Here is a 27,995-nt window from a genome sequence, read left to right as displayed (position 1 = left end):
ATTGTATCCAAGTTGTCCAATATTCTTTTATGAATAAGCTTTCAAAATGCTTCTTTGTAAGAACATGTAATCTTACTTCTTCATGTGTATTTCTGAAAAGTTGTTAGGAACTTCCATATCAAACCAGTATTCCCCTGAGCACATCCACAGCTCCTTCAGAATTATACTCACTCACATGGAAACAAATGAGCTTCAGTAGCATCCAACCTTTAAATACACATTTATTTATTTACTTTTTTATTTGAGAGAGACAGATAGACAGAAAGAGAATGGGCATGCCAGTGACTCTAGCCACTGGAAACAAACTCCAGACACATGTGCCACCTTGTGCATCTTGCTTACATGGGTCCTGGGGAATCAATCCCAGGTCCTTAGGCTTCACAGGCAAGTGCCTTAACCATTAAGCAACGCTTCCAGACCCCACATTCTTTATCCATTGAAGTTTTCTGCATTACTTATACACTAAGTGTTTGGCCAAATGAACACAGATCACATTATCATTATGCGGTTTAGAAGCACATATGTTTTTATTTTGTAATTTCAAGACAAGTTCTCATTAAATTGCCTAGACTGATCTTGAACTTGTGATCCTCCTACTTCAGCCTCCTAAAGAGCTGAATTTCTAGGCTTGTGTTACCAGATGGGGCTTAGAAACACATATGTTTTAAAAGTACAATATGTTGTTAGCACATTTTCTTTTTTAAAACATTTTTTTGTTTATTTTTATTTATTTTAAGCGCAACAGACAAAGAAGCAGATAGATAGAAAGAGAATGGACATGCCAGGGCCTCCAGCCACTGCAAACAAACTCCAGATGCATGCGCCCCCTTGTGCATCTGCCTTACGTGGGTCCTGGGATATCGAGCCTCAAACTGGGATCCTTAGGCTTCACAGGCAAGTGCTTAACGGCTTAGCCATCTCTCCAACCCTCTTTTTTTTTTTTTTTTTTTTTTTAAGGTAGGTAGGGTCTCACTCTAGCCTAGGCTTACCTGGAACTCACAGCTATCCTTCTACCTCAGCCTCCCAAGTGCTGGAATTAAAGATGTCATACACCATGCTCAGCTTTTGTTTTCATTTTAAACTGATTGAACTGGATTTATTTGACAAATATTATTAATCAGGCGGCACTTTTAGAAGAACTCTCAGACAGGAAGTGCCCCAGGGAAAAAACACCTGAAGGTGATTTTTGTGATTCAAACACAAAACTTATTTCTTGAAAGTTATCTTTTAAGTGCTGAATTCTGCTAACAAAGAGGAACTGTTAACTTCTCACAAAGAGGTAAGTAGGAAGTAGAAGTCTATTCAAAGACAAGCTGCTGGGTATGAAGGCACTCAGGAGGTAAAGCCCTGAAGGTCATGAGTTTGAGACCAGTCTGGACTACACAGTGAAACTCTGTCTTAAATATTTTAAAAAATAAATTGGGATCACAACTAAGAAAACAGTTGTTAACATATATTCACTTATTTCAGAAAAGGCAAGTGAATCCTTCACATACTTACAATTTTGGAAGTTATGACCTTACACATCATACTAATGCAGGATCTTGGGGCTCAGGAGTGTCCTACACTTGTGAGTCCTATGACCCCAATTTTGGGTCCTTACCTTATTATTAACAAAGATTTGATAAAACAGACTCTAGAAGGCTGAATTATGAATTACTGAGTTTATTTAGGGAGAAACCATAATTCATGAGATTTATTTAGGCAAAATTAGTACGTAGGGAAAAGATGGGGCAGTTCCACATACATGTGGAACATCAACCATAGAAGCCCTTTCAAATAAAAGACAAGAAAGCGTTAAGACATAGTGAAGGACTCAGAGATTAAAGATAACTCTTACATATAATCAAAGTGAGAGGGTGTCCCCAAAGCATGACAAAGATAGAAGGCAAGAAGAAAAGTATTCAAGCCAAAGTCAGTATTCTCCACTTCCCAGCCAGGTTGCAAAGGAGGCACACACAAAGATGTCCAGGCCAGGTCACAGGGCAAAAGAGCAGAGAGTGTGTCCAGGCAAAGATCCCAGGGCAGAAAAGCAGGCAGCAGTCAATTCAGATGAGAAATGGATAGTAAAGAGAATTATACCCATGGTTGCCCAAAGTTTAGAGAAATTACATATAGGTAGCAAGCAGGCTCAGCATTTAAGGGAGGTACTCACGTGGCAGATCTAGAGTGTGAGGGGAATACACACATAGACTCAGGGATCAGAGCAAAGACATACATGAGATTAAAGTTAGAAGTTACCCTAGCATAAGGCAGATAGAGAAGGCAAGAAGAAAACTACTACAGCCAAAGTACATACGGTCCCTCTGCCCAGCCACACTGGACCCAGCCAGGCCGGGAAGGAGGAACAGACTCGCTTGGACGTACAAGCCAGGTAATGGGGGAAAGGGATGAGAAGAGAGGGCTGGACTAGTGGATAGCCTCCTTTATACAGTTAAGACATCCAGTCAGGGTGAGCCTCATCATCAGGCTAAGGTGTACAAGAAGAGACCAGATTGCTTTGGACTCAAGGAGCTGATCAGGCCAGATCTGATTGGTTTGGGGACACCGGGGCTGATCCAGGGAGGCTGAGTTGAAGCAGCAGATCTGATTGGTTTGGGGACACAGGGGCTGATCCAGGGAGGCTGAGTTGAAGAAGCAGATCTGATTGGTTTGGGGATACAGGGGCTGATCCAGGGAGGCTGAGTTGAAGAAGCAGGTAATTCCTGCTACAGTGCCACTCGATGCCATCTTGGAGAGACAGGATTAGACCAAAGTTTCAGTTTTGCCAAGATAGACAGAATGGCATCTCCTTGTTCCATCTTTGGGCTCCTGTTCCTAACTAACTGCCTGAAATAAGCTACCCTTCTCCTGTTTCTCCTTTAGTATTCCAGATAAAGAAGCTGAGGTACAGAGTTATAAAATGTATCTGAGACTCCACAGCTAGAAATAGGAGAGAAGAGTGGAACCCGGGCTACCTGGCTCCAGAAACTATATTCAGAGACTATGCTAGACTGTGCTGCCTGGTGACTGTAAAGTTTTATTTTATTTGGTGTGTGTACATGTTGTGGTATGTGTGGACAATGTTCATGTATGCACGTAAGTGCACGTGTGCCCACGTGTGTGTGTGTGTGTGTGTGTGTGTGTGTGTGTATGTACAAGTGCATAACCAGAGGCTGATATTAGGTATCTTCCTCAATCTCTCTCCACCTTAATATTTTTAAATATTTTATTTGTTTGCGCAGAGAGAGGGAGAGAAGGAAGGAGGGAGAGAGAAAATGGGCATGCTAGGGCCTCTAGCCACTGTAAGTGAACTCCAAATTCAAATGCCACTTTGTGCTTCTGGTTTTATGTGGGTACTGAGGAATCAAACCTGGATCATTAGGCGTTGCTGGCAAGCACCTTAATTGCTAAGCCATCTCTCCAGCCCCACATTATCTTTTGAGACAAGGTCTCTCACTGAACTTAGAGCTCACCAATTTGGCTAGACTAGCTGGCCAGCATGCTCCAGGGATCTATCTGTCTTTGTATCCTCAGTGCTGGGATTACAGGCACCTACCTGCTACCATACCTGGCTCTTTATGTGGGTACTGGGGATCCAAACTTAGCTTTAAATGGTGAAACGATTTTCAGTCCCTGCTATTTGTGCTCTGGGATTATGTCCTGCTTTCCTATAAATGCTTTCAGGATAATTTGGTGTACTTCTTCCCTGCTTATGTTTAGCTATTAGATCTGAAGATAATGCGTTTGCAATATGACAAGATGATCCACATTAGCATAAAGATGGAATTACAACATCACATTAAAAAACTAGAGAATTATTTTTAAAGATACTTCTGCAATTAAGGATAGCATCGTGGTTTAAATCTGTGTTTCTCAGATTTCAATTCAGTGGGTCTGAGATTCTGTATTTCTTTTAAATTCACAAGTGATGGTAATACTGCGGGCCTGGGATCACATTTTGAGTAGTAAGGTTTTGGAATTCAAGCTCTGAAGACATTGCTTGTTTTCAATCCCAGCTCTATTACTTATTAGTTATATAGTCTTCTGTTTATACACCTTTCCACATATAAATAGTTATATCACTAAACTTGTTATCAGGATTACACAAGTTAATCCACAGACAGTATTTAGAAGAGTCTGTGCCTATAGAAAGAACTCAACAAATGTCATTTATTGATGTTATGGGAAAGTATTAAAAGCATATATTTTATCCCATCAGAAGGCCATTTGTAGAATTGACTGATCTAACAGAAACACTAAATGCGATGTTATCTTTTCCAAGCAGTCCACAAAAATTCATTGTACACTGAAGGACATTAAATACATAAGGTAGATCCACTATGTGGCTTTATTAAACTCATAAATCTAAAACTGCTTCAAATGAATTTGTATGAAGCTGGCTTTATCTAAGACATTTAAAGACCATGTTTCATTACTATGCTATGAGATTTTTTTATACTATAGGTAAATGCTGTCTTTCAATTCTCTTATTTGAATAAGAAAAATTTTTTAAATTTAAAAAATGTTATTTATTAGAGAGAGAGAGAATGGGCAAGCCTGGGCTTCTTACTGCTGCAAACAAGCCCCAGATCCATGCTTCATTTTGCGTGTCTGGTTTTATGTGAGAACTGGAAAATCGAATCCAGGCCATGAGGCTTTGTAAGTGTGCACATTTAACTGTTTAGCCATCTCTGTGACCCAGAGCAGCCATTTTTTATTTAAAAACTTCATTTTTATGAAATATACATCATAAGTAGGATTAGTATGAACAATAACGATGATTTTTAAAAGAGCAATGATGTTTAAAGTGAATTGGAAGGTTTCACTAAAACCTTCACAAATACCTGTACTCATTTCAAACCACTAGACAATACAGGACAAGTACCTCTTGCAATTAAGAACTGGAGTTTTGGGCTGGAGAGATGGCTTAGAGGTTAAGGTGCATGCCTGTGAAGCCTAAGGACTCAGGTTCGAGTCTCCAGGTCCCGCGTAAGCCAGATGCACGAGGTGGCGCATGTGTCTAGAGTTCATCTGCAATGGCTAGAGGCCCTGGTGTGCCCTTTCTCTCTCTCTCTCTCACTAATAAATAAATAAAAATAAATTTTAAAAAAATAACTGGAGTTTAGAAAGATTATTCCTATCAGAATTGTGGTAATTTAAGAATGATGCTATATGGATGAACCAATGGGTAGACAGAAGTGAAGTTAGGACTAGAAATGAAGATACAATCCCGACAGCAGCTTTCCAAATGAAAATTGCAAGAAATGTACTGGGGGAAAAAAGACATAGAAGGAATTGCATACATTAGAAAATAAAGATTTAATACTCCCCAAGGAACTGATGAAAACCACAAATGGTAAAATTTGGTGGTGCAGACAAGTAGGAGAAAGCTTGAAGTTGGTATTTAAAAAAAAAAAAAATTTTTAAGAGAATGGGAGTGCCAGGCCCTCTAAACATTGTGAACCAACTGCAGACACATGCGCCTCCTTGTACAGTTGGTTTTATGTGCGTACTGGCGAATTAAACATGGGTTCTTAGGCTTCACAGGCAAGCAACTTAACTGCTACACCATCTCTCCAGCCCTTATTTATTTTTTAATTTACTTGATGTGTGTGGGGTGGGGGCCATGCAAATGCCGTCACATACAGGCAGACGTTAGATGGTAACTGCTGGGTCAGTCCTCACTTTCTGCTTCCCTTTCCATAAACCACTGGGATTACATAGACTCATCAGGTGTGGTGGCGCATGTCTTTAATCCCAGCACCTGGGAGGCTGAGGTAGGAGGACCACTGTGAGTTAGAGGCCACCCTGAGAATACAGAGTGAATTACAGGTCAGTCTAGGCTAGAATGAGACCCTAACTTGAAAGAAAAAAAAAAGAAAGGAAGGAAGGAAGGAATGCTATCGCATTTATTATTCTGAATTAGGTCTAGATTCAACATCCAACCCAGGCCATATAGACCTCCCCAATAAGATCATGACACGGGAGAAAAGGAGGATTAATCTCTCTACTCTCTCCATGTAGATTAGGGTAAGGAATGCTCCTGGCAACTTCCTTAATATCTGGTGTGGTACTAGAAGTTCTGTTTGAATTTACATTCACCAGAATTTACAATTTAATTTCAAAGTATTACTTAAAAATAAGATTTTTAAAAATATTTGCATGAAAGTGTTTTGTCTGAAGGATCATGTATGGAGACTTAGTAAAGCAAGACTTATTTGTATTCAACTACACAAGTAAGGATTCTTCAAATAGAGTAAAATTTGTGCTTGTAGTGAAATATGTCAGTGGTGGGCAATGTTATTCTTAGTAGTAGTAGAGGCAGCAACCACCAATATCAAATCATTAAGATTAAGAGTATAAGAAGAACAGAGTGTGGACAGAATTATACTAACATCATGTTGTGTTGCTTGGTGTTTTTTTCTGAATAAAATATACTTTAAAAACAAAAATTTACCTAAAATGCTTGAAATAACTTTTCCACTTAATAAGGCAGGTATTAGCTGTCTCTCAACTCTAGGGAAGCAAGGAATATACTTCAGTGTGACCTATTTATGCCTTCTAGATTTATCGTATGCATTTTTTAATGACCCTGAACCAAAGGAAATGTAGAAACCTATTTTAAAAGTTGACATTAAGGTTGTGACACCAACCAAAACAACAAGAGAATTTAAAGTTAAACTGACACAAAATCCCCAAATCAGCCTGTTCGCCTCCTAATTTAAAAAACAGTTACCACGTGAAATAGGGATGGCATGTCAGCCCCTGCTTTGAAACTCCTGAATTTTGTCATTTGGTGTCTGTGTCGCAACCTTAATATTTTTAAACATACTTTAAAAATATCTATTATTTAACAATTATCAGGATTGAAGGCATTCTGAAGCTTTGAAGAAGCCAACCTCAAAGCTTTGCATTCCTGGTGTGCATAAAACATTTGCTGTTGACAAATCTAATTCATTAAAAGGTGAGAAGGATGCACTTTCAAATAGCTGGCTGGTGTCATTATCTACAGTGCCTTTTATGAATTCTTCTTTTCCTTTTGACTGAACTTGTCACCGTTACTTTCAGAGCCTGAGTGCCTTATAGTCAATGCTTTCAACATGTTTGGTTGAGTCATAAGTTAAACAAACAGTGGTATTTTCTTTCTTAGAAATGAGAAAGAGTAACAGAGATACAGATTATGCCATTCAATGCATTGATTTTAACCAAAAACAAGTAAAGTCAGTTAGTGGTGGTTTCATTTCACACAAAGGATTTAAAAATAAAAGTAGACTGCATAGAATGGGGAATTTCAAAGAAAGTGACAATAAGAGAGATGCCAACAGCCTGGCTGCACTGTCATGCATGAAACTTGGTTTAAAATTGAACTGTGCTTCCCTTGACATCAGAGATCAGGTACATCATAAGGCTGACAGCTGGCTGGCATGCTAACTTCCTGAAAGAAAATACTAACTGTATTCTCTGAAGCCAAAGGAATAAAATTGTTGAAACTTTGAAGGAAACTGAGTAGGCAAAGCACAAATTATTCAGAATGTGAAGAAACCATTTCTTACCTAACTATTTCAGAAGACTCTACGAATGAGCTGGTTTGCTAAGCTTAAGCAGGTAGAAAATTATTTCCTTACAAATTGTCAGTAGAACTGTCCCTTCTTCAATACTGTCAGCTTCTTCCTCTATCTATACATTGTTCTTATAAAATAACGGGACTAGGCTTTATTTATCACTGCCATAGCTGAGGAGGAGGACACATTCACAACGTCTGTTCTGGTGGTAAGACATCTGTCATTATACTATGGCCTATGGGCCTGAGCCATATGATAGTAAGACATAAAGACATCCTAAGGTACCATGGCGGACAGAAGCGTGAAGCAAGACAATCATCTTGAATTTAATTAAAACCAGCCAGGGACATTGCCCCCCCCCCCAAAAAAAAAAGACTGGAAAGAAGGCTGCATTTGCCTGTGAAGTCTACGGAGCCAGGTTCAATTCCCCATTATGCACATAAAGCCAGATGCACAAAAAGGTGCATGCATCTGGAGTTCCATTTGCAGCAGCTAGAGGCCCTGGCGTACCAATTCTTTCTCAATCTCTTTCTTGCTGGTTCTCTCTCTCTCTCTCTCTCTCTCTCTGCTTGCAAATAAACAAATAAAAAAATTAAAAAGACATGGATATTAAAACAATGACAAAAACACACACTAAAAATGACATATTATGCACATGCATAAGAAGAGCGCATAGGAAAACACATATTTAAAATAGGCTGAGGAGGGCTGGAGAGATGGCTTAGCAGTTAAGCGCTTGCCTGTGAAGCCTAAGGACCCTGGTTCAAGGCTCAACTCCCCAGGACCCACGTTAGCCAGATGCACAAGGGGGCACACGCGTCTGGAGTTCGTTTGCAGTGGCTGGAGGCCCTGGCGCACCCACTCTCTCTGTGTCTTTCTCTGCCTCTCTTGCTCTGTCTGTCGCTCTCAAATAAATAAATAAAAATAAACAAAAATATTTTTTTAAAAATAGGCTGAGGATAAGCTGGGCGTGATGGTGCACACCTTTAATCCCAGCACTCAGGAGGCTGAGGTAGGAGGATCACAGTGAGTTCAAGGCCAGCTTGAGACTACATAGTAATTCCAGGTCAGTTTGGATTAGAGAAACCAATGCCCACAACCTTCCAGGAACCCTTTCCTGCCAATTCTGCCACACTGAGGAACCAAGCCTGCACGTGTCTTTGGGTGGGAACAAAACATTGAAACCATAGCTGGTATGCAGGTCAGACAACATATATTTTCCTTCTTTTCAGGACATTCCCTTAAAAAGATACAGAAGTGGGCTGGAGAGATGTCTCAGCAGTTAAGAGCTTGCCTGCAAAGCCTAATGACCCAGGGTTGGTTCCCCAGTACCTAAGTAAAACTGGACACACAACATGGTGCACCCATTCTTTCCGTCTGTCTCTCTTCTCTATCTGTTTGTTTTCAAATAAATAAATGAAAATATTTTATAAAAGATCAAGAAGTGGGGGCTGGAGAAGATGGCTTAGCAGTTGAGGCACTTCCCTGCAAAGCCAAAGGACCTCGGTTCTATTCCCCAGGACCCACATTAGCCAGATGCACAAAAGGGGCACATGCATCTGGAGTTCGTTTGCAGAGGCTGGAGGCCTTGGTGTGTCTATTTTCTCTCTCTCTCTCTCTCTCTCTCTCTCTATCTTATCTATCTTATCTATCTTATCTATCTATCTATCTACCTACCCACCCACCCACCCACCCACCCACCCACCCACCCACCCATCTATCTATCTATCTATCTATCTATCTATCTATCTATCTATCTATCTATCTATCTATGTCTCTGTCAAATAAATAAATAAATGAAAATAAAATAGACTTTAAAAAAGACCAAGAAGTGTATTGGAGGAGGAGAGATATCAACTCATAGCAATGGAAAGAAGGAGTCATCAGTATAAGCTGTAGAGGGAAGACAGATCAGAGAGTACTAACTGAGGAAAAGGGAGGAAAGCCCAGTGGAAGGTATGCAGAGTGGGATGTAACTAAAGGAATGGCCTGACATTTCTGGCAGGTTTCGAGAATACCAATGACTCCCTATTAACTTAAAAGCAAACTGAACCAGTAAATTTAGGCTATTCAAAGACAGTCTCTACATAGATGTTTGCTTTCTCTTCTCTAATATGAACACATAGTCCAGTAGCAGTAAACATTTCAAGAAAAAAAAAATCAGTATCTGAGGGTCAGATAAAATAACAAAAAACTTTTAAAAAAGACAGAAAGAAATCAATTAATAGCACCTGTACATTTTTCATCAATTTATCACAATCACATGGGTACTGGAGAATTGCATATGGCTCCTTAGTCTTCACAGGCAAGAACCTTAACCACTAAGCCATCTCTCCAACCCTTGTTTGTTGTTTTTTGAGACAAGATATGTAGCCCAGCCTGGCTTCAGACTTAATACATAGCACAGGATAATCTTGAACTCTTGATACTCTACCTCTACTTCCCAAGTGCTAGGATTACAGGTCTACACCATGAGGCCAAGATTTATACAGACAACCTGGCTCTGGGACTCACTATGTGTCCAGCTGATAGTTTCTTAGAACAGGGAAATAGTTTGATATTCTAACTCTCTTTCCTTTCTCTCTTTCTTTATTTTTTCCCCTCCCCTCCCCTCCCTTCCCCTCCTCTCCCCTTCCCTTCCTTCCTCTTTTTCTTCACAGGTTCCCAGGTCTGCAATGCAGCCTGAGGGAACTAACCTCTTACACCTGTTCCCTTTCTTTTATTATTAGTTTTTCTGAAAGCCTTTGGCATTTTTACACCATAGTAGTATTTTCATCTAGGGAAAATTGAACAACGGAAATTCAGGCAAGGGAGTTGGCTTACTGGATAAAGCACTTGCTACATTAATACCTGAGTTTGGATCCCCAGAAGTCAGGTAAAGTGGGCCCATGTCTGGAATCCCAGAACATTACTGTAGATGGGAGACAACAAGACAGTCTACCTACAGGAGGCTTGTGGGTTAGCTATCTTCATGCAAGAGTAAACAAGGAGCGATCTTTCCTCAAAAGCAAGGTTAGATACAATACCAAAAATCCAAGATTGCCTATTGACCTCCACACACATGCCATGGCATGTGCACACTCATGAACACATGCACTCACAGGTGTGAGTGTGCACACACATAGAAGAAGCTTTCAGGTCCAGCTACCATATTAAACTCGACATTTTGTAGTTTATCAAGACACCAATGACATCCCCCCCTTTTTTCTTTTTTTTTGGTTTTTCGAGGTAGGGTCTTGTTCTAGTTCAGGCTGACCTAGAATTCACTCTGTAGTCTCAGGGTGGCCTTGAACTCACAGTGGTCCTCCTACCTCTGTCTCCCAAGTGCTGGGATTAAAGGCATGCACCACCATACCCGGCTCCATTCCCCTTTTACAAATAAGGAAATGGAGGCAAAAAGAAATTCAGAGTTGGGATATGAATTCTAGTCTATATGACTTCAGTTATTAATTTTAAAGCAATGGCTTTATTAAAAATAGAACATGCGGGCTGGAGAGATGGCTTAGCCATTAAGCGCTTGCCTGTGAAGACTAAGGACTCTGGTTCGCGGCTCAATTTCCCAGGACTCAAGTTAGCCAGATGCACAAGGGGCGCATGCGTCTGGAGTTCGTTTGCAGTGGCTGGAGGCATCTAGTGTGCCCATTCTCTCTCTCTCTCTCTCTGTCACTCTCAAATAAATAAATAAATATGAACAAAAAAAATTTTTTTAAAAATAGAACATGCAGGGGGCTCACTAGGCAGGAGTGCTTGCTGTACATACATAAGAGCTACAGAGAATCTGAGTTTGATCCCTAAAACCTCTGTAAGTGGGGCTTGGTCGTGCATGCCTCTCACCCTAGTCCTGTGAGTGGTGAGAAAAGAAAACCACCCTGGGCTTGTTGGTCAACCAGTCTGACTGAAAATGGCAGTTCAAGGATTCAGGGAGACATTTTATATCAAGGAAATAAGCAAATAGTCTCAAAGGAAATAGAGACATAAAGAATAATAACCTTCAACATTCTCCTCTGGTATCTGCACACATGCACATGGGGCACGTGCATCTGCATACATACATGCAAACACTATACGTACACATACCATGCCACACCAAACATACACAACAAATGCCAAAAATAAGTTTTTTTTTTTTTTTTTTTTTGGTTTTGCGAGGTAGGGTCTCACTCTGGTCCAGGCTGGCCTGGAATTAACTCTGTAGTCTCAGGGTGGCCTCGAACTCATGGCGATCCTCCTACCTCTGCCTCCCGAGTGCTGGGATTAAAGGCGTGCGCCACCATGCCCGGCTTCAAAAATAAATTTTTTTAAAAGGGCTGGGAAGGTATCTGTCTGCAAAGCCTAAGGTGCCATGTTTGACTCCCCAGATCCCATGTAAGCCAGTTGCACAAGGTCCCACATGCTCAAGGCTGCACATGCACTCAAGGTTGCACACATGTCTGGAGGTTGATTACAGTGATTGCAGTGGCTGCAGGCCCCAGCGTGCCAATTCATTCTCTCTCTCTCTCTTTCTCTCATACAATAAAAAAAGAGGGGGCAGTTTGTTGGACTTGCCTCAAAACAAAAAAAGGTGAATGGTATTCCTGAGGACAAACCCTAAGGCTGTTATATGGCTTTCTCACACACATACATCACATGGACCAACACACCCCCCAATTTGCACATATACATATACACACATTAAAAATAAACAAAACAAAGCATAAAATAAGCAGATTCTTAATAAAACAGTTTAATTCATCTGTGTATTTCATACATAATCACACTTATTTTAGTAAATTCATAAAGTTACTGTTATTGACAATTTATGATGGACAAACTATAGCTCAGAAAACATAAGCACCTGTTTCAGATTATAATTGTATAAATTCATAATTATAAGGTCATACTCAAGTCTTCTTTCAACTCAACTATTTATATTATAATGCACTGCCTAATTAATCAAGGCAACAACCCTCTTTTTAACTTATATTGTTATGAAATCTTCTTACATGTGATGCATTTCTTAGGTTGCACTAAAGTTCACCCTTAGTCTCTATATTTGAAAACAATTTGTATTTGGCTTTATTAAATAGTAATATACCTACTTGAAAATTATCCCTGCAACTTATGTGTGATCAGTGTGTTAAGAATAGCTATCGGCCTGGAGAGATTGCTTAGTGGTTAAAGAATTTGACTGCAAAGGCAAAGGATCCTGGTTTAATTCTCCAGGACCCACATAAGCCAGATGCACAAGGGGGCACACGCATCTGGAGTTCACTTGCAGTGGCCAGAGGCCCTGGCGTTCTCTCTCTCTCTCTCTCTCTCTCTGTCTGTCTCTTTCTCTCTCTCTTAAATAAATAAATAAATAATTTTTTAAAAAAAGAATAGCTATCTGAGGGTATCATGTAGCCCCAGATGGCCTTGAACTTACATGTAGCTAAAAATGATCTTGAACTTAAAATCCTCCTGCTTCTACCTCCCAAGTGCTTGAGTCACCGTGCCCAGCTCATTTTGTTCCATAGTTCTCATTCTAGCCTAAGCCTAGAATGCAAATCTTCCTTTTTTTCTCCATCCATGACTCAGGTCTAAAGTTCTATCATCCATAACAATTCTTATATTTTGTCAGGGGCTGGAGATAGGGCTCAGTAGTTAAAGGTGCTTGCTTGCATAGCCTACTGGCCCATGTTTGACTCACAAGCACCCATGTAAAGCCAGAGGCAGAAAGTGGAAGTGGCACAAGCATCTGGCATTTGTTTGTAGGAGAAAGAGGCCCACCTATACCCATTTACATGAAAATAAATAAAAAATATTATTTATTTATTTGCAAGCAGAGAGAAAGAGAGAGAGGGGGGACATGCACATCAGGGACCCCAGCCACTGAAAACAATCTGCAGATGCATGCGCCCCCTTGTGCATCTGCCTTTATGTGGGCACTGGGGAATCAAATCAAGGTCGTATGTTTTTCAGCCAAGTGCCTTAACCACTGAGCCATCTCTCCAGCACCTAAAACTATTTTTAAAATAAAATATTTATCCTTAAAGTCATATTCATCCTTACCAGACAGATTTGGATTCTACAAACACTATAACACTAGTGACATCATAATGTATCTATGTTTCTTATTTCATTTCTAATTCTGAAGCACTGCAGACCCTTGGAAATAGCTGGGCTCTGCTGGGTTCCGCAGATCACTGGTTTCCCTGCTACTGAACTTCTCAGCACCAGGCTGCCTCCAGTTTCCTAGAATGCAGGATCCACTCGGGATGTGTTGCTCTTCAACACACCTACTATGGCTTCAGTGACTGTGGTGCTGAGGCTGCCTCACCCTGCCTTTCATCGGCGAGTGGTGGACAATTTCCAACTTCACCTTTTTCTGAATGAATGCACTACAAAAATTGCAGCATCTTCTTTCTAAAAGACATGCTGGTACATATATTGCTGATGGGGGATAAGAGGAAAGGACTTCTTTGGGAAACTGTGAGGTAGTTTCTCATAAAATGTTAAATATATATCTTGTCTATTATCCAGCAGTTACTCTAATACATTCAAGGAAGAGAAATAAAAGCCATATAGCCTTGAAAAGGTGCATTTGTAGCAACCTTCTTCATATTAGTTTTAAACTGGAAACAACTCAAGTGTCCATCAATGGTTGACTACACTAGCAGATTTTGCTATGCCTGACCAGCCTACTTCTCAGTAGAGCAAGAAAGAAGTCTCTGGAACACTTCTTCTATAGTGAACACCATGGGCAAGTAAAACTCACTGAAATGAACACATCAAACCTTTATATTTTTCGAGGTGAATTATCTCTGGAAGATTCAGGCCAGCAACTCAAGGAGCAGACTGGAATTTGATGTCAGATGTCAATGGTAATTATGTCACCATCTCTAGGATCTTTGGGAATTTGCCTGTTTCACTGAATGAAATTAGTATCTACCATAAAAGGCTCTGAGGAAAATTCGATGCATTTATTTGTTTCTGTTATCAAATATTTAAAAAAAAACACACACACAAAAGGAAAACAGAATGCCTGTCTGATCCAGAAACAAAGAATGCTTACCTAGCACTCACTGAGACTTTGAACCTAACTGCCAAGTGTGATACACACACGGGCTACTTTTTGTCAGCCCGCTGGGGTACTTAAGAGACTGAGACATTATGACAAACCAGGATGGCTGTTCCACATACATATATATTAAAGGAAGCTAGACAGTGCTCCATACAGTCATGGATTAGTTCAATGTTCTCTAGAAAATTAAGATTTGAAAACTGCCTAAAATCTTATATATCTAGGCAAATACACACACAGGCATATGATAAAAGAAGCTCAGCTAGAGACATAGATCTGAATAAACCCTGTTCTTCAGGTTTTGAAGAATTCCAATGAAATTAGTCACATTGGCATGGTGCCTCTAGGAAACATGAGGACTGGACTATCTTGTGGGTTATACAGGCTGTGCCCTGCTTAAAATCATTCCCATACTGGGGACTGAGTAGGGACTGACATCTAGCTCATATTGTGGTAGTTCAGCCATGTGCCCTGACAGCTATATTCACAGAGCAAAGACTGACTGTCTTTTTCCAGCCCTTATGTTGCAGTTACCTCTTCAATGCTAGGACAAACAGCCAGAAGAAGCTTATGGAAGCAAAAGGTTTATTTTCAGGTGTATAGATTCCAGGGGAAGTTGCATCACAGCAGAAGCTGGATCACTTCAGCATCCATGGGGGGAGGAGGGGAGACACACAGAGAGAGAAACAGAAGCCAATACCAACAAGCATGAAAAGCCAGACCTCAAACTGGCTCTTTCCATATCTATTCAAGACCCACCCCCCACTGACATGCCTCCACCAGCAGGGATATGCCTGCTGGAGCCTTAAGTAGGAAGTTTCATCTTAATCAAAATGAATCAATGGAGGACATACATTTACATTCAAACCACCACATTGCTCTCCTGGCCCTCTTAGATTTATAACCATCTATCTAACAACCCAAATTGCATTCAGTCTAACATCAAAGGTCCCCATAGTCTTTACTAAACTTTAACATTGTTCAAAAGTCTCATTTGTGATTCAAGACTGTCTCTTAACTATGAGCTCTATAAAGTCAAAACACATGTTACATACTTCCAACGCACAGTAAACATTCCCATTGCAAAAAGAAGGCATAACAAGGAGAGATTGGACCAATGCAAGACCAATGACCAGTAGACAAATATCAAACATCTGCACTTCCAAGTACAATCTATAACCAGAGAAGCCTCTAGGTTCCAATTCTGCCCCTACAGCTGGTTCTGAGCAGCCTGGGGAAAACTCCATCCAGAGCTAGCAGCTCTCTATGGCAGCCATTCCATAGTCAAGGTATATCCAAAACATCTTCCGGTCTACGCTGCAAACCACTGTTCATCTTCATAGCTCCATATAGTGGTCTTATTGGTCTCCATACAGGGATTCCAACCCTACTTCACATGCCACATTTCAACAGCTTCAAAAACCAGTACCAGGTGGGTGGCATAACCAGGTTTTTAAATCCAGGAGGTAATACTTAGGAAACTGAAGTAGTAACTGAAGGGTACTGGGGAATCAAACCCAGTGGAGCAGGCTTTGCAAGCAAGCTGCTTTATCTGTTGAGTCATCTCACTAGCCCCAATAAATAACTTATTTTTTTCAAAGTAGGGTCTCACTCTTTGTCCCAGGCTGACCTTGAACTCACAGTGATCCTCCAGCTTCTACATCTGAAGTGCTGAAATTAAAGACATGTGCTACCACGCTCAACCAATAACATTTTTTATATTAATTTACTAGAGACAAAAAGAAAGAGAGAGGGAGAGAGAAAGTGAGAATGGGCACACCAGGGCTTCCAGCTACTGCAAATGTGATGCATGCACCACCATGTGCATCTGGTTTACAAGGGATCTAGAGAACAAAACCTGGGTTCTTAGGCTTCACAGACAAGTGCCTTAACCACTAAGTCATCTCCCCAGCCACCATCCCCAATAACATTGTTAAAAGGAAACATTTATCCAATAAATATGTATTGAGCTTGTACTACATGAAAGGCAATAGTGCTAGATGATGGTATATTTGTTACTTTTATATAACTGTGACAAATATCTGAGCCAAACAGTTTAAAGGAAGGAGGATTTATTTTGGTTCTTGGCTTCACTGAGTTCAGTCTACGGTTGCTTGACCCCATGTGCTTGAGCAGAAGAACATTACTACCGCAACAGCAGGTGGCACAGGAGGTCCTATACCTCATGGCTGACGAGAAGTAGAGAGAAGAAAAGGTTGGGTACTAGGTATAACCTTCAAAGGCATGCTGCCAATAACGTACTTCTTCCAGCAAGGATCTTACAGTTTCTGCCACCTCCTAAAATACCAGCACTATCTAAGAACCAAGCATTCTATACGTGAGCCTATAGGTGACATTTTATAGTCACACCACAACACTTTGCACCTGTGAATGGATATGAGATGATGAGGAAAACAGATAAAATCCCAGTTTTTACAGGCACTGAAATTTAACAGAAAGCAAAAAATCTCTGAGATTTCTTATAGGATAGTCACAAATATGTTTCATATAGATAAGTTAATATAATGTAAATTATATATATATAGTTGTGCATATATACTCATGTATGTACTTGAAGTTTTAGTTACATTATATAGTTGTATCTTTCTGTACACTAGATATTCTGTAGAATTAAATGTAATGTCATTTCTTGTATTGATAATTTCAAATAGAGTTCAGTAAATTCTTTAAAATCCAGACAAATACAAGTTCTCTATATAAAGCAGGATATTGGAATAGGCAGGTTAAATTAAGCATACATTAACGCAAAAGACACAGCTCTCACCTCAGAGATAATTTATTCTGGAGTCAATGTGAGTGAGCATGGCCTGGAAACAGATTCAGGTTACCCCAAATTCCATGTTCCAACATGTTAACAACTTCATGATGATTTTATAGTTACAGAACAAAAGAAAGTCATAAATCAAGGCATTTTTCAAATATACTGGCTGACCATTGGGAAGGTGGGTTACAGCAAAGTGGGGAAATCTCCCCCATAGGCCTCAGATGCTCTCTGATGACAGACATTCTTAGCCTTTGTGTTGATGAAAGCTGAGGTCTGTTCTGCATTCCAAAAAGGATGACACCTGATCTAGGGATAGTCACCAGGATGTTAGTTCAGATAGAGTTGGGCAGTAAGTGGCTATTAAGGGGCTAAAGGCAGCCCAAGGTAATTGGGCTCCAACTTGCAGCATTCCATCTCTGTGATTCAGGAACTTTACCAGTCCATTCAGCCTTGTTGGAGGTAGTGCAGCAGATGCAGCTCTTTCCTGGGAACTTGAGTTCACACATACTACATGAAGTGTGCAACAGTTATCATCTGTCTAAGGGTTACAGGAGTAAACTAAACTCTTTTGCTAATAACAAATAAAAATTAGTTCATTATAAAGACATTGCAAGATTAAAATTTGATGCATTTGTGCTTATTCACATATACCCAGACACACAAACCTCAATGTATACAAATGTTTGACAAAGGCTTTTAGAAGCAGTCAATATTTTGAAGTTAAGAGTCACTAATATGTTGTTGGCATCCACATCTCTTGCTTTTGTCCCAAATACTAAGCCCATATACAGTACAGACATTTATTGAATTAAGATGATAAAACTGGATGGGTATGGTGGGGCACACCTTTAATCCCAGCACTCAGGCAGAGGTAAGAGGATCGCCATGAGTTTGAGGCCACCCTGAGACTACATAGTGAATTCCAGGTCAGCCTGGGCTAGAGTGAGACCCTACCTCACCCCCCCCCCCGCCAAAAATATGATAAAACTGGTCAATGATCAGAAATTACAAATTCGTATGTTAGGACTGCTTATACAAATAAACATAGTCCTCAACTCCCTTTATTCTAAAGCTTTACTATACATTGACTTCTATTAAATTTCTTTAAATATGTGTGTGTGTGTATGTGTGTGTGTGTGTGTGTACTATTTACTTAATTTTATCTGAGATTTAAAAAGGTGATTCTGGGGCTGGAGAGATGACTTAATGGTTAAGGCACTTGCCTACAAAGCCTAAGGACCCAGGTTTGATTTCCCAGTACCCATGTAAGTCAGATGCACATGGTGATGCACGTGTCCAGAGTTTGTTTTCAGAGGCTAGAGGCCCTGGAGCTCCCATTTACTCTCTCTCTTTGTGTCAAGTGAATAAATATATATTTTTTTTATTAAAGGGTATTGATTTTCTTTTTTTTTTTTCCAGGTAGGGGTCTTGTTCTAGCCCAGGCTTACCTGGAATTCGCTATGTAGTCTCAGGATGGCCTTGAACTCCTGGTGATGCTCCTACCTCTGGCTCCAGAGTGCTGGGATTAAAGGTGTGCGCCACCACACCCAGTTGTTTTTAATATGAGTGAGCAAAATATAGCTGACTGGCCTTAAACTCACTATGTAGTGTAGAATGACCTGCCACCACCTCCCAGTACTGTGATTATAGTCATGTATCACCATACATGGCTGTGTTGTTTATTTAGATGAAGTAGAAAATACAGTAAAAGAGGCAAGGTTTAAAGTCAGATAACTGGCTTCAAATCTCAAGATGCTACTTAATCGTACAATGTGTGGGGCGTCAAACTTCTTAGAGTATCAGTATAAAATCCACACAAAACAGAGATCTGATTTTTTTTTTTACAAAATCATTAAATATTGGCAGCAAAGTGCTTGGCAAACAGTAGATACCTGTGCTAAGTATGTATGATTGGCTTTACTGATCTGAATCAACTCAACAGCAAAAAGTAAACACTGTCTAAATACTAGTTGCTATGTAGAAAGCATGTATAGTGTCTCTAAAAGAATCCACAATCCTTCCACTTGGAGAAATAAGGAATAACACTTGATACAACGAAATGGAATAATTTGATCAATGGAACAATTATAAAGGCTTATTGGATAATTGTCCAACCAAGAGGTTAGGGGGACCAAAGTTCGGTCCTAAACCTGCATGATTTACTCTCCACAGGCCAAGAGACACCTACCTGCCTGATACTTCAAGGGCCTTGAACTGAACACTGTATTTTCCCTTATGGTAGAGTAGAACTCTTTTTGAACACACTGACTTGAGGGGGAAAAACAGCCAACAACAGTCACCTGCCGTTTATGGGTGGGGGGTGAGTGATTGCCGAAATACAAGGTGCTGAGGGGCAACTAGTTGCCAGCAGAAAGGACGTTACTGAAGAAGTCACCAAGGAACGCCACGACGCATCTTGCAAGACTTTGAATCAATGAACACCTTTCCTCGGAGTGTAACCTTTTTTTTTTTTTTAAAGATGCAATTTCTCTTTACAACTACGCTAGCTACCTCAAACCTCCGTCCACAAAGAGAAAGGAAAACAAAATCCAGGTGGACTGTGGATCCCTGAGAAAGCACTCCGCTTTCGCAAAGGGCACCCAAGCGCAGTGAGCCCTGGTTCTACGGCACGCGGCGCGTGGCAATCGGAAGCCGGCTATCAACGACGCTCACTAACTTGACAGCGGGCGGCGAAGCGGAGGCCGTCTCCTCACCCAGTTCCGACTGCAGCAGGAACGCTCAAGGGCAGTTCTCAAGCCCGCTCGACCCGCGCCGCCCACTTCCGCGGCGCCCCTCGGCGTCCTCCGCGGCGTTCGGGCCTTCCGCCCCCGCACGGCCCGGCCGCGCCGACAAGGGCGCGCGAAGCCGCCGGGGAGGCCGCACGGCGAAGCGAGCCCTGCGGCCCGCGCGACCCCCGCTCCGTCAGCGAGCCACACAGAGGCCACTCGGGTGTCTTCCGCCTCGCCCGGGGCGGTGTGCGGGGAAATCCGCGACGAAGCCACTCGCTAGCCTCGCGCGCAGCTCGGCCGACCTGTGGCGGGGGGGTGGGGGTCGCCCAAGCAAAGTCTCCGCGGGCCTCCCAAACGCCCTGGCGACGGCTCGGCGGCGTCGCTGACAACCACCCGGAAGTGATCCCAGCGCTTCCGGGGCAGCGGAGCGCGCGGCGGGAAATTAGTTCCCAGAGCCCGGATTAGTGAAGGGGAAATGCCGCCGCGGCCCTAAGCCGTCGCCCTCCGCCGCCCAGGACCGCCGGGGACAGCAGCCCGGGCGCTCCCCACCGGGGAAGGTAAAGGGCCCCCGGCGCGGACGACACGCTCTCCCCTGCCCGCGGGGAAGCGGTGCCTCCTCGGAAGTTGCCCCCGTCCCGGGCTGGGAAAGTGGGGGCGGGGGGGGGGGACCGCCGACTCTCGCGCTCCCGACGGCCGCCGTTCGTGCCTGGGCCCGCCGGGCCGCCGCGGGGCTGCGCTCGGCTCCGCGGTGCGGGCTCGGCCCCGGATCCCGGGGCGCTGGGCCTCCGCGTCTCTCGTTTCCATAGAAGCCGCCGGGGAGCCTCTCCTACATCCCCGATGCTGCTTCCCATAACGGGGAGTCTCCCAGGCCTACTCTCCAGTAGCCATGAAAATTGACTTAAAAAAAAATAATAACCCTATTGGATTGTTTAACAACAATTTTTTTTAAACAGAAATGCTAAGGAGCACAAATCTGTAGCGACTACAGGCCTTTCAACACAGACACCTTTTCCTAAAGGGAGGGTCTGTCTTCCCTGGGGATTTTGTTTCAGCTGTTTAAATACAGGGACTGGACTAAAGTCCTTTTTTTGTGGGGGTACATATTTGCCACTTCCAAGGCCGCTGATTACATTGATTCACCTTAAAAATCCAAGACAGTGTTTGACCCTGAGTTAGATGGAGTTGATGTTGAAGGCTCAGAGCTATTTTGTGACACATGACTGTCCTCCCTAGAAAAAGAAAGAAAGAAAATCCGTAGACTCTTCGAATGCACACTTACAATGGATTTACCTTATGTGGTCTTGTGCTTTCTGTTGCTTTGTTGTGATTCATTTGCTATGTACATTACTTCATGATACTTCTGTTAATGGAAAGGTTTTCGACATTAGATATTCAATGCATAAGCTGATAGTTTGGGGATGGATTTGTCTTAAGGAAGGAAAATTGATTTGTTTTCTAAGTTAACGAAGTTTTCTTAACCTGGATATTCAAAGGCTTGAATGTTTAAAATACATTTAATTGTAAAGCTAGTTAGCCTTTAATGAGCAAATAGACTTGGATTAGGTGTTTTCTAATATTAACTGAAGTGAAGGTCAATTATGTGATTTAGTTTCTTGTTTTCCTAAAGTAAAAAGCATAGCTACTGGTTAAGTCTGTGCAGTGGTGGTAAATTGTGCTTACTCTTTATAATCAAAGTTAAAACCTATTTAAGATTTCATTCCATACATCCGCAATTCACTGATACCTCAAAACTTGACTTTTAGGAAACGAGTACTATGGCTTTATTAGTCAGACAGTATTGTCAGTATCATGTGTATCTTGACTATATTATTCCTCAGTAGTCTCTCTGCTATTAAACACACACACACACACACACACACACACACACACTTTAAAGTCAGTTCTTTGTTAGCTCCAAATGATAAAACCCAGAGAAACCAAGAGCCCTCTTATCACAAAAGTAGCAAAAGTAGAACATTACTTGTTTCTTTCTGTATACTAAGTATACTAATAGAATAAACGAAGTAAAAAGTTCTAGGTATTATTTCACACCTTACAACGACATATTACTATTTGAAAGCAAACTGTTCCTTTAAATTGAACGCATGCGGGGCTGGAGAAATGGCTTAGTGGTTAATGTACTTGCTTGCAAAGCCTGACTTCCCAGGTTCACTTCCCCAGTAACCTCATTAAGTCAGATGCACAAGGTGCCACATGCATCTGGAGTTTGTCTGCAGTGGTTAGAGGCCTTGGTGCACCTTTCAAAATGTGCTTTTAAAAGTCTTAAGAAGAAAATCCATATTTATAATTTCGGTGATTGATACCAAATCTGTTAGAGGAGAATAATGAAAACATGTTTTAGAGCAAGAAAAAAGGAGTGGTATTCTTTAGATTTTGGTACTAGGAATGTGAGGAAATTTGACATTGGTATTATCTTTCTGAAAATAGTTTATAATTGTATAAATCTTTACAGCTTTGCTGATCTGAATGTCTCTTTACCCTTTTATGCAATATGCTTCATGATTACTTTGTAAAATTTTAATGTGGTTAAAAGAAGTACATCAGTCAGGTGGGCGTAGTGGCACACACCTTTAATCCCAGCACTGGGGAGGCAGAGGTTGGAGGATTACTGTGAATTCAAGGCCACCCTGAGAATACAGAGTGAATTCCAGATCAGCCTGTGCTAGAGTGAGACCCTACCTTAAAAAAAAAAAAAAAAAGTAGACCAAATCTGAGATTTAAGACCCTTTGATATTGTAGAAAAGGTTTTCAAAGGCTTATTTTTGAATCTTGGCTCACTGTTTTATTAATTGTATATCCTTAAGATAGTTTCTTTCTTCCTTCCTCCCTTGCCCTTTCCCTTTCCCTTTCCCTTTCCCTTTCCCTTTCCCTTTCCCTTTCCCTTTCCCTTTCCCTTTCCCTTTCCCTTTCCCTTTCCCTTTCCCTTTCCCTTTCCCTCCCTCCCTCCCTCCCTTCCTTCCATCTTTCTTTCTTTCTTTCTTTCTTTCTTTCTTTCTTTCTTTCTTTCTTTCTTTTTTTCCCTCCCCTACAACCCCATAATACCAGGTGCTGGGACTTGAACTCAGTGCCTAAGTCCTGCTAAGCACACTTTTCCCCATTGAGTTCTACCTAATCTCTAACTAGTTTCTTAGCCATGATTCTTAGTATTCTTATTGGTATCCCAATAGTCATATCTGTGTGAGCATAAATGTACTTGTGAAGAAGGAAATGAGCTCACATTTTTGGAGTATGTATAGCATAGTAGATCCTTAGTAAGAATTAAGTCCAATTTCCTCAACCTTAGACTTGTGGTCTTTGTACAGAGCAATCCAAGACATGACTAGGTTTGCTGATCCATACCTGTTATCGTCCACTGAACCTTGTTCTTGGGCATTTTACTTCCTAAAGTGACAGGTCTAGTCCATTCCCTGTATGATGTATAATATTGGATAGATAAATATTCTCACACTTCCTCAACCTGTCATTTTTTTTTCCTTGCAATAGTCATGTTGTGCTATTTCTCTGTTTCTTTGTACTGCTTTTTTCCTCTCCCAAATATTGTCATTGAGGTAAGAATATCTCAGTCTTTCAGGGCTTATCATTGGAGACCTCTTGTAATTTGTTTCCTTTCAGGTGCTGTAAATTGAAATGAAACCAGGGTGCTAAGCATGTTCTCTAGGTGGTAGGCCATCTACTACTGAGCTCTGTCCCCAGGCACCACTAAATAAATTAATATATCATTGAAAGATGGAGCAAGAAGTAACATGACATCTTTTAAAACAAATTCCCAAGGCCAGCTGAAGGACTTTAAGCCAAGGCCTAATTTGGCTCCTAGGCTAAAAGGCGCCAAGATTTCTAAACTCCACTTCAGAGCCAAGCAGTATTTCACTCAGACAGTTTCAGTACTATGACGTGAATGTGCTTTTTGAACTTCTTTAATGTTACAGTTATGTTTTTATATGGGATATCATAAAAATCAAAGTCATGAATTCAAAGCAATAGTATTGATTGCCTTGAAAACTTGGTATAGTCCTTTCTTTTCTGAAAGAGAATTTCAAATTATTTTCCTTAATTTTCTGTAGGTTTAAAATGCAAATAGTTTACTAAGTTAATGTAAATGAAAAGACTGCTAATTTTCATCATGTGGCTATGAAACCATAAAGAATATAGCATGGAAAAATATTCACAAAAAGTAGGAACTAGCTGGACATGTAGCTCAGTGGAAGAGTGCTTCTGTAGCATAAACAAGGCCTTGGGTTCAGTTCCCAGCACCATACCCCCCCAAAAAAAAAGTTTTATGTAAAAATTAGCGAATTCATAATTTCTAAATTTTATGTTTTGCTTGTTTTTCACCCACACATAAAATCTGAAAATTACTCTCTCCTGATGAGTATTCATATTGATATTATAAGTTGAAAGAATTTGAGATGGTTGTATTCATTCTATATACACTCTGGGATGTTTTTCAATTTTTCTATAATAATCATGCCTTGATTTAAATTAAGAGATAAAAATCATTAAATATTTTGGCATAAAAATTTAGTTCTGGCCAGGTATGGTGGCACACGCCATCCCAGCACTCAGGAAACAGAGGTAGGAGGATCACTGTGAGTTTGAGGCCACCCTGAGAATACATAGTCAATTCCAGGTCAGCCTGCCTTGATAAACTAAAAAAAAAAAAAAAAATTGAATTCTTAGGGCTGGAGAGATGGCTTAGTGGTTAGCACACTTGCCTGCGAAACCTAAGTACCCAGGTTCGATTCCTCAGGATCCACGTCAGCCAGATGCACAAGGTGCTGCATGTGTCTGGAGTTCGTTTGCAGTAGGTAAGGGGCCTGGCACCCCAATATATTCTCTCTCTTTCTCTCTATTCCAAATAAATAAATGAAATATTTTAAAAATTAGTTCTTAGACATACATATGTGGCTAGTTATAAAAGAAATTGTGCAGAAGAGCAAAGGTTTACCCTTGTTTTCTGACCAAGGCCTCTGTAGGAATCCTTGCTTTGTTTGTTTTCTGCAGCACATTCCTCTTTCACCAACTGTTGTGATACCCTACTTTCACCCTGCTTCCAACCTTAAATTTGCAATGTTCCCCTGCCTGCGACCCCATCTCCTCACCCAGTTCCACAGATCTCACTCTTAAGTCCATGCTGCCCTGGTTCTTGGAATATGTCATCTTGCCTCAGCCTCAGGCCTTCATATTCTTACCTTTATTCCTGCCTCTTCTGTTTCCTGAGTCTCCTTATCAACATGTTCTAGCTATCTCGCATTCTTTAAACATGCTTCAGCCCTGTGTTACATGGTACAGTATTTAAGGGTTGGAAGAAATGATCTGTGATAACATATCCACCATTGCAGTAATGGGCCCTATAGGCTCACTGACACTTCTGGCACCAACAAGGAATTTCAGGCAGCAGGGACAGGCCCATGTGGAAGATATTTTAGGAAAGTCCATGCCACAGAGACAGTTGCTTGCTATGCATAAAGGCCAGTTCTATTCACAGTCACTCTCAGTTGTATGTTTTGTATGGTTCGAGGTAAGTAAATAAAAACAAAAACAATTACAAGGCCGGGCATGGTAATTTATGCCTTTAATCCCAGCACTTGGGAGACAGAGGTAGGAGGATCACCAGGAGTTCATGGCCAGTGAATTCCAGGTCAGCCTAAACTAGAATGAGACCCTATCTTGAAAAACCAAAAAAAAAAAAAAAAAATTACTCTCAAGTTGTAAAAATAGTAGTACAGAAGAGCATTTTCTTTTAATAAGGATTGTAGTATGTGGTATAGAATGCTTTTTTTTAACTTTAAAGATAAAAAAAAGTTGACTTTTAAAAGCAAATGCCCCCCTCCGCACATACACTTTTGGTGTTGAAGATGTCACCCGTGTGTAAGTGCTTCAAGGGTCACTCCTCCCCCAGCAGGTTCTAAGAAAAGCTGTAACTGTACTAGAAATACCACTAGTGTGATTAACTACAGAGTATTTGCTTTTTTCTTGCACTACAAGATGTCTTGAAGCTAGCTGTCATTACTTCATACCTCAGAACCTACCACCTATGTAACATTTGACCCTATATTTGATTTTCTATGTTACTGATATGTATTAAAGGATATTTTTAGTGTTCTCTTTGAGCTCATTAGCTATCAGGCTATTATTTATTGTTTGCTTAATCCTACAGGTTCAGGAAGAACTACCAATCCATTAATTCTTTTTTTGAGGCAAGCCCAACAGACTGCCCTCCCCCTTTTATGAGAGGGAGCGAGAGTGAGAGAGCAAGAATGGGCATGCCAGGACCTCCAGAGGCTAATCGAACTCCAGCCACATGCACCACCTTGTGTGTGTGCATCCTTGCCTGCTTGTGTCACCTTATGCGGAACCTGGAGAGTCGGACATGGGTCCCCAGGCTTCGCAGGCAGCTGCCTTAACTGCTAAGCCATCTCTCTAGCCTTCTACCCACTAATTTTGTAAATATATGTGTGTATATCTATATATATAATGTTGCTATTCTTCATAGATATATATCTTTTTTACATGGAATACATCATATCTGTGTCATTAGTGATAAACGTGTGGTGTTAAAATATTGCCACATGTATGGATAATTCTTGCTACAAAGTGTTAATTTTGTTGTAAAATGCTACTAGATTAGACTTTGTTCTTAAAAAACTGCCACTATGAAACTTTAATAACCCTTTTTTTCTGAAAGATTTGTGAATGAATGTATTCTGATTTCTTTCTGACATACCCATCTCTGCATAATGTTTGTATCAAAATGTCCTGTTTTATCACTTGTGTTTCTCTTTGCATGAATAGTTTCAGTTTCATGTTACTCATTTTCAAAGTAAGGAAATTGCCGTAAAAAAGGCTTTTGTGATTTGTGTTATTACATACAGTTGGTTCTATTTCATCTAAACCATAGGGCCCTGTTTTAATGAGAACTACTGCCAAATGTAAGAGGATTATTTCCATCCTAACCAGTTACATTATAAAGACAGTGTTTATGATGGAAACATTGCTTTATATACTGACTTCATTAAGTTCAAATAATTTAATGATCTATATATCAGAATGCAAAAATGTCACTTAAAGAATTCAGACTGGGGTTGGAGAGATGGCTTAGTGGTTAAGCACTTGCCTGTGAAGTGTAAGGACCCCAGTTCAAGGCTCAACTCCCCAGGACCCACATTAGCCAGATGCACAAGTGGGCTTATGCGTCTGGAGTTCGTTTGCAGTGTCTGGAGGCCCTGGCGTGCCCATTCTCTCCCTCTCTCTATCTGCCTCTTTCTCTTTCTGTCACTCTCAAATAAATAAAAATAACAAAAGAAATTCAAACTGAAAAAGCGTAGTTATTGAAGTGATAAAAACCTTAGTATGATAGACTTTTCTTATATTTCTATGTAATATTTCTATATAATATATAAGTGTAATGCAATCTTTAAATAAAACTTACAGGTAGTGGTGGTATATCATTTCGTTTTTTATTACCCTCTGTGTTTGTTATTGCAGGAGGCAAGACTGGGCGTTGCACCCAGTGCCTCCTGCGCACTAAGCGTGCTCTTTACCACTGATCTGCAGCACCAGCTCTACTTTGATCTCCTAATTCTGTTTGTTTGTTTTGTTTTCTGTATTTCCACTCTGGCCCAGGCTGACCTGGAATTAATTGTGTAGTCTCATGGTGGCCTCGAACTCATGGTGATCCTTCTGCCTCTGCCTCCCAAGAGCTGGGATTAAAGGCGTGCAACACAACACCCAGCACTTAATACTTATTTTGAGGTAAGGTCTCGTTTTAGCCCAGGCTGACCTAAAATCTACCATGTAGTCTAAGACTGGCCTTGAACCCACAGCCATCCTCCTACCTCGGTGCTGGAATTAAAGGCGTGTGCCACCATGCCTGG

At 40.9% G+C, this 27,995-nt stretch overlaps 2 protein-coding genes across 6 annotated transcripts in view; one reads left to right on the top strand and one right to left on the bottom strand.

Moving 5' to 3' along the window:
- Positions 1–20,174, bottom strand: part of Kiaa0825 (KIAA0825 ortholog) — a 427,087-nt gene extending 406,913 nt beyond the window's left edge. For 4 of the 5 annotated variants that reach the window (XM_045133785.1, XM_045133788.1, XM_045133787.1 and 1 more), the window contains exon 1: positions 20,086–20,174. The gene's annotated coding sequence lies outside the window, so the exon portion shown is untranslated. Of the gene's footprint in view, positions 1–20,048 lie in introns of all 5 variants that reach the window. The other variant, XM_045133786.1, reaches the window with a different exon arrangement.
- Positions 20,175–20,520: 346 nt separating this feature from the next.
- Slf1 (SMC5-SMC6 complex localization factor 1) overlaps positions 20,521–27,995 on the top strand; it is a 78,101-nt gene continuing 70,626 nt past the window's right edge. Inside the window, exon 1 of the mRNA XM_004651617.2 lies at positions 20,521–20,657. The gene's annotated coding sequence lies outside the window, so the exon portion shown is untranslated. The remainder of the gene's footprint in view (positions 20,658–27,995) is intronic.

This window comes from Jaculus jaculus, chromosome 14 (assembly GCF_020740685.1).
Source record: "Jaculus jaculus isolate mJacJac1 chromosome 14, mJacJac1.mat.Y.cur, whole genome shotgun sequence".
NCBI classification, from domain to species: domain Eukaryota; kingdom Metazoa; phylum Chordata; class Mammalia; order Rodentia; family Dipodidae; genus Jaculus; species Jaculus jaculus.
This window is presented reverse-complemented; position numbering and strand designations above follow the sequence as displayed.